The sequence below is a fragment of the Lissotriton vulgaris genome, chromosome 3_2 (genome assembly GCF_964263255.1).
Source record: "Lissotriton vulgaris chromosome 3_2, aLisVul1.2, whole genome shotgun sequence".
Classification (NCBI taxonomy): domain Eukaryota; kingdom Metazoa; phylum Chordata; class Amphibia; order Caudata; family Salamandridae; genus Lissotriton; species Lissotriton vulgaris.
This window is the reverse complement of record NC_141690.1, coordinates 276,344,836-276,364,494: the sequence shown is the minus strand read 5'-3', so window position 1 is coordinate 276,364,494 and position 19,659 is coordinate 276,344,836.

Genomic DNA, 19,659 nt, shown 5'->3' with positions numbered 1-19,659 from the left:
GCTAAGCTCCCGACCCTCACTGCCGCTACATAAGTATCCCCCTGCGTTTGCTGCCTCCCGAGTGCCCTTTCTCCAGCTTTGGCCCGGATTTCGACTCTGGTATTCGGAGATACTTTTTCTGATTGTTTGCTGCTCGGCTGCTGCTGCTGGACGTCCATTTTGCCTCTTCTTCCCTCCTCCTCATCGGCGGCGGCCATTTTGCTTTCAGGGACTTTGTGGAGCTGTCCCCCCTCGGTTGCCGAGTCTGAAGGGACGCTCGCGCTCTGGCCAGGGCTGATACGCTGAACTTTGTGACCGGGACTGAAAGGTTGGCGGGGACTCGGTACGGAAAATTGTGAATATATGCTGCAATGTGCGACTTAATAGGCCTCGCCCCATCTCATATTATATCGGGATTGCAATTGCTTACTAGATTTCCGGGGCGGTGGTGGATTGTAGGGCGGGACTGTTTAGTAATATTTACAATTGGGCTTTACTAAATGTGTTAGATACAGTGACGGGCGGTGATGGGTTGGGACTGTTTCGGTTCCCCTTGCCTGCTTCCTTAGAATCGCTCCTCCTCTCCTGCATGACGCTGGTTGTTTACTCCGCAAGGCACTAGGGTTGCAGGTGACTGGGAGTCCGGGAGATCGGCTACTGGGTGGGCTCCTCCCCGCCATCCCCTCCTATTTGGGAGTGGTAGATTAGCTTGTTCTTTTCTCCCTCCCTATAGTCAAAAGTGACATTTTCCTTCTTTTCATCTTTCTTCCTCCTTTTGGCGTTTCTTGCTGTCTCCTTCTCTCTCTTCCGACTTTTCTTCTTCCTAAATTTCGGGTTTATAGGGCGACAGGCACGCTGGTAGAGGGGGGGTAGGCCATAGCCTCTGCATGTGTGTAGGGCGGGGGGTTATATTTCTTTTTTGTTAGTTTCTATGGGACCTGTTTTATTCTTCTATGATTTCACCTTTTTGCCCATGGTAGGGAGTGCTGGGTGTTGGGTGGCAGTGGTAGTGTTACTGGGTTATAGACACTGCTTTGTAGCATGGATATTGTGTAACCATCCTGCCTGGCGGGGACTTGAGTGTTGATACGCGAATTGCTTGCTATAGTTACTAATGTCGTGTCCCACCTACATGGACCTTGTTCTTTCTTATTTTGCTAGTACGGAACACTACGGCCTGTGCGACAGCTGCATAACAAAAAACTTTAAAATTTAACCTTCAATCATCCTGCGCCACGGTGCTGCGTTATCCTCCAGTTTTTCTTCCCTTCAATGTAAACGGTTCTGATGCAGTACTGGGTCGCCATAATGTATGCTTTAGTGCTTGACTGAGTGTTCGTGGCCGGCCGGATGGTTGTAGGCCCGTATTTGTTACTTTACCTTGTGCACAATAAAGGTTTTCAAAAATTAAAAAAAATATATATATATATATCATTAAACTCAATAGCAAAAACAAACATAGTATTAAAAATATTTTCTGTGTGATTAGTTTGTGTATCTTATTCTTGAAATTCATTGTCCTTACAGATCTCTCCAATTCGAAGAAATCCATCCTAACTAAATATGCTACTCGAGATGGTAGGGTGTTCTATGCTAAGGAAAGCCTCTGTCAACCCAGGGCAACTCCCTTAGGCCAACTAGAACCTTCGACCTAGTGTCTCAGGCTTGCACTCCAAAGACTTATCAACCGCGACCCTACAGCTGAACCCGGATGGCGGTTCGAAAAACAAAAATAAGTAGATCCTCGGTGGAGAGTTAACCTGTAAACAGAAAAATCATAAAAACTTCATTTATTTTTTATTTGTCCCACGACTCTTGGTCGCAAATTATAGCGATCTTTTCCATGCAATGTTTGTTCTTTGAATAGAAGCTCAGGCTCAGTAGTGTTCAATCGATTCAAAGGAGGCACAGCTTCTTGCAAGAGATCGTCACTTTCTTTCTCCGAGTTTGTTCCAATCAGACGGGCATCACTGAAAGGCAAAAATCGTGGCACAGTTTCTGTTTCAGAGTCTGGGAGTCCTTCCTGGACCCACCGGTCGTACGGTAAGGGCAATGGAGCCCGTTTGCAGTGTACGCCGTGGATCCAGTGTTTCTTGCCTTGCACTCGAACTGCAGAACGTGTAGACAGGAGAACTAGATGTGGGCCTGTCCAACGGGGCTGATCGTTCTTGCTCCGCTGGAAGTTCTTAATGAAGATTCAATTGCAGAGTTCAATGGCGTGGCCTGGATCTTCAGAAGCTTGTGGCAAACTGTCATAGACCTGTTGGTGTAAAACACGCAGTTTAGCCGTCAGTTCATGCAAGTGATCAAGCAACACAGGGAAGTCGAGGTCACTAAACTTTGTTGGTCTTGGTACGCCCCAAATATTCGCCGGGCGACCAAACACAACCTCACACGGACTCAAACCCATTTGCGAATGCACAGTCATTCTTGTGGACAGAAGTGCTAAAGGCAAAGCATCTGGCCATGGTAAACCAGTGCTCGCTTGGATTTTGGCCAACTTTAATTTCAAAGTGCCATAATAGCACTCAACTAAACCAGCTAATTGGGGGTGATTTGCAGCATGGAACTTCTGCTGGATTCCTAATCCCTCGTATACTCTCTTCATCACTTGACCCACAAATTCACTCCCATTGTCACTCCAGATAATTCTCGGCAAACCAAATCTCAGGAAAAATTCCTTGATTAGGGCTTTCGCTGTGGACAAGGCAGTATTGTCCTTCAAAGGGTAAGCTTCCACCCATCTAGAAAAGGAGCAAACAACCACCAAAACATATTTCAGGTTGTTGCATCTCTCCATGGGGATGAAATCTAGCTGCAAAGCCTCGAGCGGATACGTAGGAGGAGCAAAATGACCAGCTGGTGTTGGAGTTCCCTTACCAGGATTGTACATCAAACACACCATACAGTTCTTAACCAAATTCTCTGCACATTTGGGAATCCCTGCATTCTGCCAAACTGGAGCCAACAACTTACAAATCCCTTTCACGCTGATATGTGCCATCCCATGAGCCATTGTAACAACTGGAAGCACATACGCGTCAGGCAACAACTATCTTTGATGCTCAGACAAATCAGTCCAACAACCGTTCGAATCCAATCTACCCTTACTTTCTCTCCATTCATTCAAACCTTTCTCTGTAGCTTCAGCTTGGATGGATTTCACACTCTCAATCGTATCTTCACACATACTTTTCTCTGGAACCCATCTCGCCGAACCTGCAACATACATTCAGCTCATCACATTTCTCGCAGTTTCTATCGCAACTTCATCCGCAAACGCATTTCCGCGACCAACATCATCCGTAACGTTCTTATGGGCACTACATTTCACAATCGCTACTTGCAATGGCAAAGTAAGTGATTCAAGGAGCTCATTCACCAACTGCCCATGCTGAATCTTTGTTCCATGCGAAGTCAAAAACCCACATTCACGCCACAAACGTCCAAAGCTATGAGCCACACCAAACGCATACTGGCTGTCAGTGTACACATTCACTCGTTTTCCTTTCGCCAACACACATGCTCTCGTTAATGCAATCAACTCTGCTACTTGCGCTGTATTATGTGGGATACGTGCAGCTTCAACAATCGTATGCAAAGTCGTAACAGCATATGCCGCAGTCGTATCACCATTCGGCAACTTAAAGCACGAACCATCAACCCACAAAGTACCATCACACTCTGGAAGAGGAGTATCCCTAAGGTCTATCCTCCCTTTCGTTTCTTCCTTAGTTCTTAGAAAACAATCATGCTGTTCTGGGTCATTATCTGTCTCTACTGAAATCGGCAACAACGTGGCTGGATTCAACGTGTTGCATCGTTTAATGTGCACATGACTCGCTAACAAGGTCAACTCGTAACCCGACAACCGAGCACTAGTTAAGTGCTGTATCTTGGTACGGTTCAATAAGGTATCCACTGCATGTGGAACCATTATGATCAATGTGTTGTCCATAACCAAACCAGCAGACTGTCGAATTGAAACAGCTGCTGCCGCACATGGAAGTTGCTTATCGCCAAACTGTTAAGTCAACACTGACAATGCACATCCCTCTCTCTCATGGACATACAATGTGAAAGGCTTACTGTAGTCGGGGTACCCAACACAGGAGCCGAACACAACGCATTTCGTAATTCAGAAAGGCTCTTCTGACATTCGTCAGTCCAAGGAATAGGATTTGGAGTATCCTTAACAGTAAGGGCTATCAAAGACTTCGCTAGCAAAGAAAAATTAGGGATCCACTGTCTACAGTATGACGTAATACCCAAAAACGCACGTACTTCTCTCTGTGTTGTAGGAACACTCATTTTCGCAATAGCTTGAATTCTTTCTGGGGTCAGTTTCCTTCCCTCCTTCGATAAGAGGTGACCTAAGTAGGTTACATCTTGTCGACAATATTGCAACTTGGGGAGAGAAACTTTGTGATGAAAATCAGACAAGTGGCGTAACAATGACACAGTGGCTTCTCTACAAATCTCTTCATTGTCAGCAGCAACTAACAAGTCATCAACATATTGAATAAGGGCAGCACCATCTGGTAAAACCAACAGATCAAGTTGTGTTTTCAAAGCTTGGCTCCTAAAGAGAATCCAAAAATGTCTCTACTCTCCATGGCAATTGGGATGCTGAAGAAAGCATTCTTCAAGTCAATCACCGAAAACCATGTGGCTGTAGCCGGAATCAGAGTCAACAAAGTGGTAATATCAGGCACAACAGGAAACTGTGGAACAATAATCTTGTTCACTTCGCGAAGATCGATCACAAACCTATATACAGGAGGCTGTGAAGAATCAGTTCTCTTCAGAACAGGCAAAACAGGACTATTACACACATTACCTCTCGTTTCCTCAATCACACCCTTTTGGATCAGATGATAAATAATCGCCAAAAGTGCTCGCTCACCATCACTCGAGATACGGTACTGTGGAATGCACGGTAACTTAGCATTCGACTTCAGTGTCACAACATATGGTGGAATCTCTAAAAGACCGACATCGTTCGGACCAGTAGCCCACAATGAATCAGGTAAAGAAGACAATTCAGGTGAAAGGCTGTCTTTCGATATATACATCGGGGAGATCACTCTCTCACCCAACGTAAGATGTACTCCTGACGGAGAACAATACAACGTCGCATACAATCTCTTCAATAAATCCAATCCCAACAAGTTCTCACTGTAGGAGAGTAGGGTCTGCAATCCTATGATCACCCAGATTTTTTTGCTTTTGTTTCACTGGTTTACGACTTTCTCTGGCTGTGGGCCTGCCAATCAGACCCACAGCCTGGCTGTTCTCTTTCTAAATTACCTCATGTACCCTAGGTGCATCTACCAATTGGTACTGGGCCACCTTATCAGACCCTGTAACTCAGGGCATAGGTGTACCCAGGGCTGCCAGGGGCTGCAGCACGTATTGTGCCACCCCTGGCTGGCCTCCTAAATTTGACACAACTGGCTGCATGACAGCTGGGGCAAAGTCGTGTAATCACCCTTTGCTGTAGGTATAGTATACCTATACCTAACCCTAAAATGGACACACAGATTCCTATCAGTCACTCCTATGGCAGGCCTTGACAATCCTGAAGGCAGAGTGCTTGGAATCGTGTGAGATGGTGCTCTGGCATGAGCTGAGCCTGTCTGCAGCTTGCGGAATCAAGTCCTAATAGCTGTTCCATGATATCGCATACCATATACTCTTAAGTGCATTATAATCCTCGCGGTTAAATGCTATCTTTGGTATTGCTTTATCAAAACATGTCGAGTAAGGTGTCATACGAATTGGAATACTAACCCCTCGCCAATTCTGGCGACGGGGTTAGCATTCCACCCTTCTAGAGGGACACGACATGTATGTAACTGTGAACCCCGGTTAAAGTTAACTGAAGCCTCAGCTCCACAAAATGGATGCTGCCACCACAGACACGAGTCTGACCCCCTGCAGCTGGGAGTCCTTCCAGCGAGGGGAGCCTGGACAAAGGGTTTCCTGTCAGGGGCGGTGCTAGCACCGTCCCAGACATGGTTTTGTGTATCCTGGGTAGGCAGGGCTTTACAGGAAGGTGACTGCTGAGTGGCACCCCGGTGCTCACTACGCATAGGCCGGTCTGAACCAGTTCCAGGGGCACACCAGCCCCTGGCCTGGGGAAGTCCGGCATGGCTGAGGGGTGTAACCACCCCCCACCTAGTCCCACCCATAGGCAGGACCTAGTCACCGGGTCAGCCCCCTTTTTTAGTATAAAGATGGGAGCGGGCCCCCTGTTAAAATTAGATCATCTTTGGAATCAAGATACCACTTTCTTCAAAAGGACTTCACGATTTCTTCTTCAAGATTCTCCCTTGTGGCTAAGGAGTAGTCACCCTGCATCCGCAGGCACCATCCTAAAGAACACTGCGGTCTGCTGCAAGTCCTTCATCACGAATCCGACGACCCAGCTCGACGAGACCCGGCTTCCCTGGCACCTCTGACCTCTACTCACCTCTACAGCCCAGCTGAGAACCGTGAGTGCGACGAGACCTCAAGGGACCGACGATCGCCAAGACTGCACGACATCTTTACTGCAAGCCCACCGTGTCCTCCACTGGTGAGTGCTTTGGGGTCCGAGAAGCCCCGACCCTGCGCAGCTCCAGCACCCAAGATCAGCCCCCCTGCATCTCCACGATCTGCGTGGGGCCCTTCTGCTGTTTGCTGTGCACCGCGTTGTTTGGCTACTAGCCGGCTGGCTTGTGGCCCTCTGAACGACGCCCAACGACTTCACGACTGCTGGTCTGGTTGCTCCAGGCTGGCCTTTGCTTCCTTCTTCAAGAGAGGCACCCCGGACCCTCCTGGTCCACTCCAGACGCCATTTTAGGTCCACCGCGTGGGCTTGAATTTGCCAAGGCTTTGTTGCCCAATCCTGGGTCCAGCGACGCCGACAGCTTCTATCTTCGTGGGACAGCTCGATCCTCCATCCTGGTCGCCGACAACGCCTCCTGGTCCGTGAGATCTTCGAGTCAAGCGTCACCCACTCACCTAGTCGAGGTGGCTACCATCCGGTGCCCTCCTGGTGCCCACTGACTACTGGCTAGTAGTCTCGAACTTGGTCCCCTCTGCTTTCAGGTGTCATCTATCTTCAAGATCCAGGCTTGGATCCGACTGAACTTTCTTCACTGGTCACCGGCCAGCATCTTTTCTTCCGGCTCCTGGTCCGTCTACGAGGATTCCCGACGTCTTTTCAGACCTATGCAGCTGCAGCCCCTGGGCTAGGTAACTTCGGCATTTCGGTGCCCCAGCATAGCCTCACTATCCAAGGGTCAGAATCTACTTTCGTTTTCTCCCTACCAGGTCGGGTTCGCCCGAGAACACTAACTTTCTAATTCCTAGCTACCATAGACTTTTGTCCCGCATCTCGCGTGAGAGTGCACACACTGCACCCGAGTCCCCTAGGCCTCCTAGACATAATCTAACGATTCCCTAGTCAAGTCCTAGCGATTCCAAAAGCTATTAGTACTGTACTTACCTGCTAGGAATTTCGCATTCCACTTTCAGAGTATATGGTTTTCCGTGCCCCTCGGGCATTTGTATATACTGTGCTAACTTAAGTATTTTTGTAAGAGTTTTGGTTTGTGCTTAGTACCCTGTCCTCATAAAGAGTACAGGGCTGTTGTGATCTTTAAATAAATAACTGTTTATTTTCATAACACTTGTGTGGTGTCCTTTCACTTGGTATTCAAGGGGTATATGTGTGGTAAACAGCTGGCTTAACGCGCCCTCTCGAGTCTTTAGCCTTAGACTGCTCGTATCCACGCTACTAGGATAGCTGGTCTATAAGGTTGACTTACAACCAATCATCAATAAGGGTTGCTGGACTGATACATAGTGTTCACTAGAATAGTGAGCACTGCATATCAGGCCACCTTCTCACATTGGTGAGCAGCGGTTGGGATTTGAGCTTGCTGTTGTTTTACCACACGTATCCTAAGAATATCTTGTTGAAAGATCACATAAGTACTGTTAGGTACACATAACTAAAGCTTAGAATACTCTGAGTTCTACTGAACCAGCTGTTGTAGCTCCTCAAGGCTTAGCACACCTTGGCTGCAACTCTTAGCAAGGGATCAGTAGGTAAACACATAGTGTAGGTAGGTGCATCACTTACACCACACTAGAAACAGTATGTCGGACAAAGGAGGAAACACTGAGGTTCCCCTTGTGTCAGTTGACCCTCCACAGGTCATCCCTTCAAGATATACTGCGCTTAGCTTCCATGAGTTACGACAAGTGTGTACCTCTAGGAAGATTAAGCAGGGGTCTAACCCCACAACTGCCTTTCTGATTGGTCTCTTAGAGACTCATGATGCAAGGAGGGCTGGTAACCCAGACCCTTCTAATTCAGATGGCAACATGCCCTCCTTACAGGGTCCCTTTGATGCCCAGGACCATCCTCTTCAGGAAGCAGATGATGCTGATGATGAGGATGATGATTTGGTATCAGGGGATGAGGCAGAAAAGGAACAGGTAGAAGTCAGCAGACTAACCAGGTCCAACTTAAGCAGACATGAGATGGGCACTAGGGGACCCTTGGGGCCACTCTCAGGTCAGCTTAACATTGGGAATGGACGAGATAGATCTCTATCAAGAGGCTCTATCAGATCCCTTCATACCAATGGCTCTCAACGTTCCTCTCAAAGGGGAATGACATCTCCCCAGAGGAGAATGTATGAAGCTAAGGAAAAGGCAGCCAATCTGAGGATTGAAAGGGAAGAACTTGCCCTGGCCAAAGAGAGGCTTGCCTTTGCTAGAGAGCAACAATTGAGTGGGACAGTCCCCACTGGTGGCAGCATTGTACCTAGCAATAGGGAAAGGAGTTTTGATACAAAACACCTTGGTAAGATAGTGCCCCCCTTTAAACAAGGGGATGACATCCACAAATGGATTACTGCTTTGGAGAGGGCCTGCACTGTGCAAGGTGTTCCCCCAAGTCAGTGGGCAGCTATCTTGTGGCTCTCCTTTGAGGGTAAAGGAAGAGACAAGCTCCTCACCACAAGGGTGGAGGATGCTAATGATTACCAAGTCTTGAAAAATGCACTGGTTGATGGGTTTGGCCTAACCACTGAGCAGTACAGGGTGCTGTTCAGGGATACCCAGAAAACTCAGTCTCAAGATTGGGCTGACTTTGTAGATTGTGCCACTAAGGCTTTTGAGGGCTGGTTGCTGGGCAGTAAGGTTACTGATTATAAAGGATTGTACAATTTGATGATGAGAGAGCAAATTTTAAACAATTGTCAGAACCAGTTGTTGCATCAGCATCTTGTTGACTCAGATCTGACCTCTCCCCAAGAATTGGGAAAGAAGGCAGACAGATGGGTTAGAACAAGAGTTAAACAGAACCAGGGCCAGAATCAAGGTGGTCAGAAGAAAGCAGACCAGAAGGGTAAGGATTCGAAAGGGGAACAAAATGACCAGAAGTCTTCGACAGGTCCCCAACAACCCAAAGAGGGTGGGGGTCAGGCTCCCCAAAAGAAGAAAGAAGGCCAATCTAAAAGGTGGTGCCAATACTGCAAAAGTAAAACTCACTGGTTTAGTGAGTGCACCAAGAAAGGAGGAGGGCAGACTCCTGCCACTGCAGCCCCTAAGGCACCTGTGCCCCCTAGTACAGCCAGCAGTGGTAGTGCACCTCCCAAGGGTTTAGTAGGGTTAACCCTGGGTTCTGAGGGGAGTGACAACTTAGTTGGCACCCTCACTCAGGCTGTCCTTGTCAGTACAGGGGATATGGATATGTCCCCTGACATAAGTCCCAATACTTTGGGCAAATACAGACAGACACCTTTTATTAATGGAAAAATGGCTCAGGCCTATAGGGACACTTGTGCCAGTGTCACAATGGTGACACCTAGCTTTGTGGACCCTGGACAGATCATGCCAGGTACAGAATTCCTGGTGACCAATGCAAGCAATGTCACTACCAATCATAGTATGGCAATTGTAGCTTTCTCCTGGGGAGGGGTAACTGGCCAAAAGAAGGTTGTAGTTAGTTCAGACCTCCCAGTGGATTGTTTGTTGGGCAATGATTTGGAGTCATCACAGTGGTCAGAAGTGGAGCAGAGGACTCATCTGGAAATGTTAGGTTTGCCAGCACATGTGTTTGCCGTGACTAGGTCACAGGCCAGAAGATGCCCCACTGAACAGGTGCTGGATCCTGGAACAATGGACCAGACACCTTCCAAGAAAAAGAGCAGTAGGGTTAAGGCTGTGCCTTCCCCCTTGCCCCAGGTTGTGGATCAAGTCTCAGAGGAGGCTGACCTGCAGGAATTGAGGGAAACTGAGCCTAGAGAGTTTGAACTTGATCAAGTTGAATTCTTGGGTTCAGGGGGACCCTCAAGGGAAGACCTGGGGAAGGACCAGTTAGGCTGCCCTTCTCTTGAACCCCTCAGACAGCAGGCTGCTGCTGAGGCTGCTGGGAACGCCACAGGTACCCACAAGGTATACTGGGAAGATGGACTCCTGTACACTGAGTCAAGAGACCCCAAGCCTGGCATGACCAGGAGGCTGGTTGTACCCTTGTCTCAGAGAGGTTTCCTACTTACCTTGGACCATGAGATTCCCTTAGCAGGACACTTAGGCCAGACAAAGACTTGGGACAGGCTTGTCTCACACTTTCACTGGCCTCACATGAATGAGGATACCAAGGAGTTTTGTCGCTCCTGTGTCACTTGCCAAGCCAGTGGTAAGTCAGGTGGCACAACAAAGGCCCCCCTTATACCAATGCCTGTGGTGGGGGTGCCCTTTGAAAGAGTGGGGATTGACATTGTTGGTCCAATGGAACCCCAGACAGCATCAGGGCACAAGTTTATACTGGTGGTAGTGGATCATGCCACCAGGTATCCTGAAGCTATTCCACTTAGGACCACCACAGCCCCTGTGGTGGCAAGGGCCCTAGTTGGAGTGTTCTCCAGAGTGGGCTTCCCTAAGGAGGTTGTCTCTGACAGAGGTGCAAACTTCATGTCAAGCTATTTAACTGCTATGTGGAAGGAGTGTGGTGTCAATTACAAATTCACTACACCCTATCACCCACAATGCAATGGGCTTGTTGAAAGGTTCAACAGGACCCTAAAAGGGATGATTCATGGACTACCTGAAACACTCAGGCGTAGATGGGATGTCCTGATGCCCTGCCTTCTGTTTGCTTACAGAGAGGTCCCACAAAAGGGGGTTGGCTACAGCCCTTTTGAACTTTTGTATGGGCATCCTGTGAGAGGCCCCTTGTGTTTGGTGAAGGAAGGATGGGAGAGACCTCTCAAAAAGCCTGCAACCAACATAATGGACTATGTACTTGGTCTCCGCTCCAGGATGGCTGAGTATATGGAGAAGGCATCAGAAAACCTTAAGGCCAGTCAAGAACTTCAAAAAGCTTGGCATGACCAAAAGGCTGTCCTGACTGTTTATCAGCCTGGACAGAAGGTGTGGGTGCTGGAGCCAGTGGCCCCAGCAGCACTCAAAGACAAATGGTCTGGGCCCCACACAATCCTTGAGCAAAAGGGAGAGGTCACCTACCTGGTGGACCTTGGAACTCCCAGGAGTCCCCATAGGGTACTCCATGTCAACAGGCTCAAAGCATATGTCGACAGGAAGGACATGAGCTTGCTCATGGCCATAGATGAGGGACAGGAGGAAGAGAGTGACCCTCTCCCAGACCTGCTCACTCAGAATCCTGATGATGGGTCAGTAGATGGTGTTGTCTTTTGTGGCAGCCTCTCTGAACATCAGCAGAAAGACTGTAAACAGGTTCTTCAGTCTTTCAGACGTATGTTCTCTCTGACACCCAGTCAGACCGATTGGTGCACCCATGAGGTTGACACTGGTGACAGCCTGCCAGTCAAGAGTAAAATCTACAGGCAGCCTGATCATGTTAGAGACTGCATAAAAACTGAAGTGCAGAAAATGTTGGAATTGGGAGTCATTGAACCCTCAGATAGCCCTTGGGCTAGTCCAGTAGTTCTAGTGCCAAAGCCTCACACCCAAGATGGTAAGAGAGAGATGAGGTTTTGCGTAGACTACAGGGGTCTCAATGCAGTCACTAAGACTGATGCCCATCCAATACCAAGGGCAGATGAACTTATAGATAGATTGGCTTCTGCCAACTACTTAAGTACATTTGACTTAACAGCTGGGTATTGGCAAATCAGGTTAGCTGAGGATGCCAAGCCCAAAACAGCATTTTCAACCCCTGGTGGGCATTATCAATTTGTGGTAATGCCCTTTGGTCTGAAAAATGCACCTGCCACCTTCCAAAGGTTGGTGAATCAAGTCCTTACTGGGCTGGATGACTTCTGTGCAGCATATCTAGATGATATTGCTGTCTTTAGCTCCACCTGGGAGGATCACCTGGTCCACCTGAGGAAAGTGTTAGAGGCTCTGCAAGCAGCAGGCCTCACTATCAAGGCCACCAAGTGCCAGATAGGGCAGACACAGGTTGTATACCTGGGCCACCTTGTAGGTGGAGGCCAGGTTCAGCCACTGGAGAGCAAAATACAGTCAATCAGGGACTGGGCTCCTCCAACCACCCAGACTCAGGTTCGAGCTTTCTTGGGCCTGACTGGATACTACAGAAAATTTGTCAGGAACTATGGTTCCATTGTGACACCATTAAATGAACTGACAAGTAAAAAAATGCCAAAAAAGGTTCAGTGGACAGCAGGCTGTCAAAAAGCATTCGATGACCTAAAGCAGGCCATGTGCACAGCACCTATCCTTAAGAGTCCAGACTACTCCAAACCATTCATTGTCCAAACAGATGCTTCTGAGTTGGGTGTGGGAGCTGTTCTTTCTCAACTGAATTTTGATGGTCAGGATCAGCCCATTGCTTTTATAAGCAGAAGGCTGACCCCCAGAGAGAAGAATTGGTCAGCTATTGAGAGGGAGGCCTTTGCTGTGGTTTGGGCCCTGAAGAAGCTGAGGCCATACTTGTTTGGCACTCACTTCAAGATTCAGACCGACCATAAGCCCCTCTTGTGGCTAAATCAGATGAAGGGTGAAAACCCCAAACTGCTTAGGTGGTCCATTTCCCTACAGGGGATGGACTTTACAGTGGAACATAGACCTGGTACTGATCATGGCAATGCCGATGGGCTCTCCAGATATTTCCACTTAGAACAAGAAGACTCACCTGGTCAAGGTTAGCTTATTGTCCCAAAGTTTGGGGGGGGGTCATGTAGGAGAGTAGGGTCTGCAATCCTATGATCACCCAGATTTTTTTGCTTTTGTTTCACTGGTTTACGACTTTCTCTGGCTGTGGGCCTGCCAATCAGACCCACAGCCTGGCTGTTCTCTTTCTAAATTACCTCATGTACCCTAGGTGCATCTACCAATTGGTACTGGGCCACCTTATCAGACCCTGTAACTCAGGGCATAGGTGTACCCAGGGCTGCCAGGGGCTGCAGCACGTATTGTGCCACCCCTGGCTGGCCTCCTAAATTTGACACAACTGGCTGCATGACAGCTGGGGCAAAGTCGTGTAATCACCCTTTGCTGTAGGTATAGTATACCTATACCTAACCCTAAAATGGACACACAGATTCCTATCAGTCACTCCTATGGCAGGCCTTGACAATCCTGAAGGCAGAGTGCTTGGAATCGTGTGAGATGGTGCTCTGGCATGAGCTGAGCCTGTCTGCAGCTTGCGGAATCAAGTCCTAATAGCTGTTCCATGATATCGCATACCATATACTCTTAAGTGCATTATAATCCTCGCGGTTAAATGCTATCTTTGGTATTGCTTTATCAAAACATGTCGAGTAAGGTGTCATACGAATTGGAATACTAACCCCTCGCCAATTCTGGCGACGGGGTTAGCATTCCACCCTTCTAGAGGGACACGACATGTATGTAACTGTGAACCCCGGTTAAAGTTAACTGAAGCCTCAGCTCCACAAAATGGATGCTGCCACCACAGACACGAGTCTGACCCCCTGCAGCTGGGAGTCCTTCCAGCGAGGGGAGCCTGGACAAAGGGTTTCCTGTCAGGGGCGGTGCTAGCACCGTCCCAGACATGGTTTTGTGTATCCTGGGTAGGCAGGGCTTTACAGGAAGGTGACTGCTGAGTGGCACCCCGGTGCTCACTACGCATAGGCCGGTCTGAACCAGTTCCAGGGGCACACCAGCCCCTGGCCTGGGGAAGTCCGGCATGGCTGAGGGGTGTAACCACCCCCCACCTAGTCCCACCCATAGGCAGGACCTAGTCACCGGGTCAGCCCCCTTTTTTAGTATAAAGATGGGAGCGGGCCCCCTGTTAAAATTAGATCATCTTTGGAATCAAGATACCACTTTCTTCAAAAGGACTTCACGATTTCTTCTTCAAGATTCTCCCTTGTGGCTAAGGAGTAGTCACCCTGCATCCGCAGGCACCATCCTAAAGAACACTGCGGTCTGCTGCAAGTCCTTCATCACGAATCCGACGACCCAGCTCGACGAGACCCGGCTTCCCTGGCACCTCTGACCTCTACTCACCTCTACAGCCCAGCTGAGAACCGTGAGTGCGACGAGACCTCAAGGGACCGACGATCGCCAAGACTGCACGACATCTTTACTGCAAGCCCACCGTGTCCTCCACTGGTGAGTGCTTTGGGGTCCGAGAAGCCCCGACCCTGCGCAGCTCCAGCACCCAAGATCAGCCCCCCTGCATCTCCACGATCTGCGTGGGGCCCTTCTGCTGTTTGCTGTGCACCGCGTTGTTTGGCTACTAGCCGGCTGGCTTGTGGCCCTCTGAACGACGCCCAACGACTTCACGACTGCTGGTCTGGTTGCTCCAGGCTGGCCTTTGCTTCCTTCTTCAAGAGAGGCACCCCGGACCCTCCTGGTCCACTCCAGACGCCATTTTAGGTCCACCGCGTGGGCTTGAATTTGCCAAGGCTTTGTTGCCCAATCCTGGGTCCAGCGACGCCGACAGCTTCTATCTTCGTGGGACAGCTCGATCCTCCATCCTGGTCGCCGACAACGCCTCCTGGTCCGTGAGATCTTCGAGTCAAGCGTCACCCACTCACCTAGTCGAGGTGGCTACCATCCGGTGCCCTCCTGGTGCCCACTGACTACTGGCTAGTAGTCTCGAACTTGGTCCCCTCTGCTTTCAGGTGTCATCTATCTTCAAGATCCAGGCTTGGATCCGACTGAACTTTCTTCACTGGTCACCGGCCAGCATCTTTTCTTCCGGCTCCTGGTCCGTCTACGAGGATTCCCGACGTCTTTTCAGACCTATGCAGCTGCAGCCCCTGGGCTAGGTAACTTCGGCATTTCGGTGCCCCAGCATAGCCTCACTATCCAAGGGTCAGAATCTACTTTCGTTTTCTCCCTACCAGGTCGGGTTCGCCCGAGAACACTAACTTTCTAATTCCTAGCTACCATAGACTTTTGTCCCGCATCTCGCGTGAGAGTGCACACACTGCACCCGAGTCCCCTAGGCCTCCTAGACATAATCTAACGATTCCCTAGTCAAGTCCTAGCGATTCCAAAAGCTATTAGTACTGTACTTACCTGCTAGGAATTTCGCATTCCACTTTCAGAGTATATGGTTTTCCGTGCCCCTCGGGCATTTGTATATACTGTGCTAACTTAAGTATTTTTGTAAGAGTTTTGGTTTGTGCTTAGTACCCTGTCCTCATAAAGAGTACAGGGCTGTTGTGATCTTTAAATAAATAACTGTTTATTTTCATAACACTTGTGTGGTGTCCTTTCACTTGGTATTCAAGGGGTATATGTGTGGTAAACAGCTGGCTTAACGCGCCCTCTCGAGTCTTTAGCCTTAGACTGCTCGTATCCACGCTACTAGGATAGCTGGTCTATAAGGTTGACTTACAACCAATCATCAATAAGGGTTGCTGGACTGATACATAGTGTTCACTAGAATAGTGAGCACTGCATATCAGGCCACCTTCTCACACTCACCACAACCTGTAGTCAAAATGAGGGGTGCTTCAAATTTACAAGGTCCAACAGAAAGAGACAACGGAGCAGAAATCGGATTCGTAATCGGGGCGCCAGGAAAACCTACAGAAACATTCTCAAAGCTAGACAAAGGTGCGCCAGGGAGTTTAGAGTGCATAATAGAACTCTTCGTAGCACCAGTATCCAACAGAAAAGGCTCTGACACACCTGATGCAATCACTTCAACATAAGGTCCACTCTGATCTACTGGAACTGAAACAACTCCCTCTCTTTGTCTTTGGCTGCCCTAGCAATCATTACCATCCACTTCCTCACATTCGACGTAGTAATCATCCGTATAGTACTGTGTTGTCCTACCAGACGAACCCTGCTGCTGATCAAAACTGTTCATTGAGTTCTGTGGAGGCAAAGAACGCCTATTCTGTCCGCGACCTCTACCTCTAGGTGCTTGTTGAGCACCTCGACCTCTCACACCAGATGAACCGTTCGTGCTCTGTAACAAAAACTGGACAACTATTCTTGAAATGGCCCTCTTCTTTGCAATATGCACACTGATTAGGCCCATACGGAAAACGCTGTTGAGAAGGCTCGTTCCTTGGCGAGTTTCTCGAATATTGTGATTCTGCTGATAATCGTGTTGATTATTAGTACGCGGTGGATAAGCTTGTTGTAGAAGAACTTTAGGCTTCAATTCCTTAGTCTTCTTATCCGCTTTCTCTATTTCATCTTTGTACCTATTTTCAAAGTACTGGGCCGTAGCTAAAATCTGCGCTGACGTGGAAACAGCCCAAGCACTTTCAGAATCTTTCAGCTTAGTGCACAACTCGGGAAGCAGATTATGTACAAATTTGTCGACGAACAATCTCTGGCCACCCTCAGTAGCCATATCCTGACCGCTATGATCCACAAAGGTCTCTTCAAACCGCTTGAAAAAGTCAGACACCGTCTCATATTTCTTCTGCTTACAAGCAGACAACTTGTCCCAATTAACACGCACTTCGGGCATCAAAGTCTTCATATAATTAATTATCCTACCAGGGAGTAGAGTAATGATATCTTCAGGCTTAGCACCTCCTACTTGTCTATCATTCGCAGCACGAAGATTAACCCATGTATCGCCCAATTCTTGGTCATGATCCGTATGTCGAATCGTACCCCAAATAGGCTGTGGAACAACATTTCCAAACAACATATCTATGTCTGCTAAATTCATGATACACAAACCCACAGTCTGAGTGAGCTCTTTATAATATCCCGCCGAATTTTTTCGCGTATCAGGCAAAGTCTGCTTAAGCGTTAAGACTTCAGCACGCTTCCAGGGAACTTGTACCCATACACGCTGAAAATGTGCAGCAAAAGGTGGAACAGCATTAGGATCAGCAGATCTCCAAACTGGAGGAACCTCTCGCATCGGATATGGACGCGCTGCTCTCCTAACTGACGAATCAGGCTCAAACAATCGCTCAGAAGGAGTGTCACTACGAAATGACAAGATAGTCGCAACTGCTCTGCCAACATCATGAGGACCCACAACGGTCCCTTTCGCAAATTCGGAACATATTCGGTACAACTCATTAGGAGCTTTACCTACTTCTTCAATCCATTGTTCATGGAGGAACACACACATCATGTCAAAGACGTACCGTTGCTTTGGTGCTTCCCATTGAAGGAAAACATCCATAACACCCTCAAAATCATACTGAGAAGAGTACGTAATCCATTTACGCGCCAAATGATCCAAAACTGTACGCTCATCTGTATCAGGCAAATGGCTACATGATTGTCTATGCTCACTAACCGGAGACATACCCAATTGTCCCAACAAAGGAGAAAAGAAACCTGAAACTGCAGCAGTCATTCTCTGTCTAGCAGAAGGAGAAGGTGAAAGAATAAGAGAAGACGGTACAATAGTAGAAGAATCCAAAGTCGGAACAGAAGGAGTATTATAGATAGGCGTAGGAGTAGCAGACGAAAAAGGAGGCAAAGGTGGCGGCCCCTGAGGAGGCTGCAACAAAGGAATAGTAGCCAACGGTAGAGGAGCTGGCTGTGGAGGAATTCCAGGTGGCACAACAACCAGAGGTTGTGGAACTACAACTGGTAGTGGCGGTGCCGTAGCAGTTTGTGCATAAGGGGGTGGCGAACTCAATAGATGCGACATTAAAGGATCTTTCGCAAGATCTTTCTTTTCTTCCTGCTCTTTACGCGGCAAAACTGGGTAGCACTTATCTACCGCTAACTTCCTAACCCTAAGCATCTGTTCGCTCTCTTGCTCTTCCTCATTATCCCTATACGCTATAGCAGCTTGCACAATTGACAAACCTCGTTCTCGTTTATTCTTCTTCGCTAATTGAATTTCTTTCTGTTTGGCTTCTTTGCCCCCATATGCGGAAAGAGTCAAACATTGCCGGCCGGGCTTTCTTTTTGAACAATTTAACTTCAAAGTTATCTAAAATCTCAGTTTCAAAGCTACCGTAACGGGGCCACTGTAGGACACCGTCTTTCTACGTATATTTTACCCAGATGTCATTATAACTAATAGGGCCTACACCATGCTTCACATAAAGATCATATGTAGGAGTTCCAATCGGAGGAACCGGACACAAATCCTCTAACCGGGAATCCTTAGAACAACCACAACCAAATATCTTTCCAAGTCTGCTAAGACCAGGCATCTTCGCTCACTAGTCTAGCTTCAAACTTCAAGGGAAATCTAAAAAGCGATAGCCTCGTGAATACACGAGTCCCTTGGCTTTGGGGCCTGCAGGTACCAAATCAAAGCGATCCACGAAGGGTTACCAAACAAACTAAGGACTGGGAGACGCTCCACTCATACTTAACTGAAATGTCGATGGCGTCACCAGAAGACCCATCAATCGTCTCGCTCTACAAATCGTCTAGGGCTCCAAGACAGGGCGACAGTCAGGGCAGCAGTCCTTCGTAGCCGTCGGAAAGCGGGGTACCTCGCAGCAAAGACTTTCGGACCTCGACGACAAACAGGGGTCGATGAAGTGGCAGGCCTTCCTCCAGAATTTCCACACGAAGCTTTCCACGATCTTCAGGCTTGGACCGGTACCACTGAAGTCGCCCCACGTTGGGCGCCAACTGAAGGACCAGGTTTTTAGAACCTAGCAGAAAACGACCGATGCCTTCGAGTTCCCCTGCCTTGGCAAACAGAGACACGGGACGCTTCTTGATGACGTCAAAGACCAAAGTTTATTGGCTGCAACCAGGAACAGAGATCTACGAAGCACAACACTGGTGGTTCGCTAGAGACTGCTCAAATTCAAGGAGTGGAGCATGGTCTTTTATGCCCAAAATCACATTCCAAAGGTGGCATCAGTTACATACAAACTAACCAATCACATGGCGACCTTTCAAACATATCGCATGACGACAATCCCACTTTCCGTTGTCCAGCCCTCCAGAAATGACCAAGCACATTCCAATTTCTTGTTCGATCAGGCCGGACAAACCCATCATAAAACCTCAACCCAAATCAGTAATCATGTCGTAAAGGAAGGAGCAGAAACAGAATGGAAGCAAGATAGAAAGGTGGGTGCAGTGTGCTGTAAACTTCGGCATGTCCTGCTCTTTGACCTTTATCTGGCCAGCTGCTTAACAAGGAACTGGCTCAGCGAGGTCAGCCTCGGGCAAGAGAGTCAGTTCGGCCAGGTCATTCAGAAGTCAGCTAAGGTGTACGTGTCCCAAGGACTCGCTTGGCCGTAGTCATCGGCCTATGTGAGGGCAACCACACAAAATGGCTGCCGT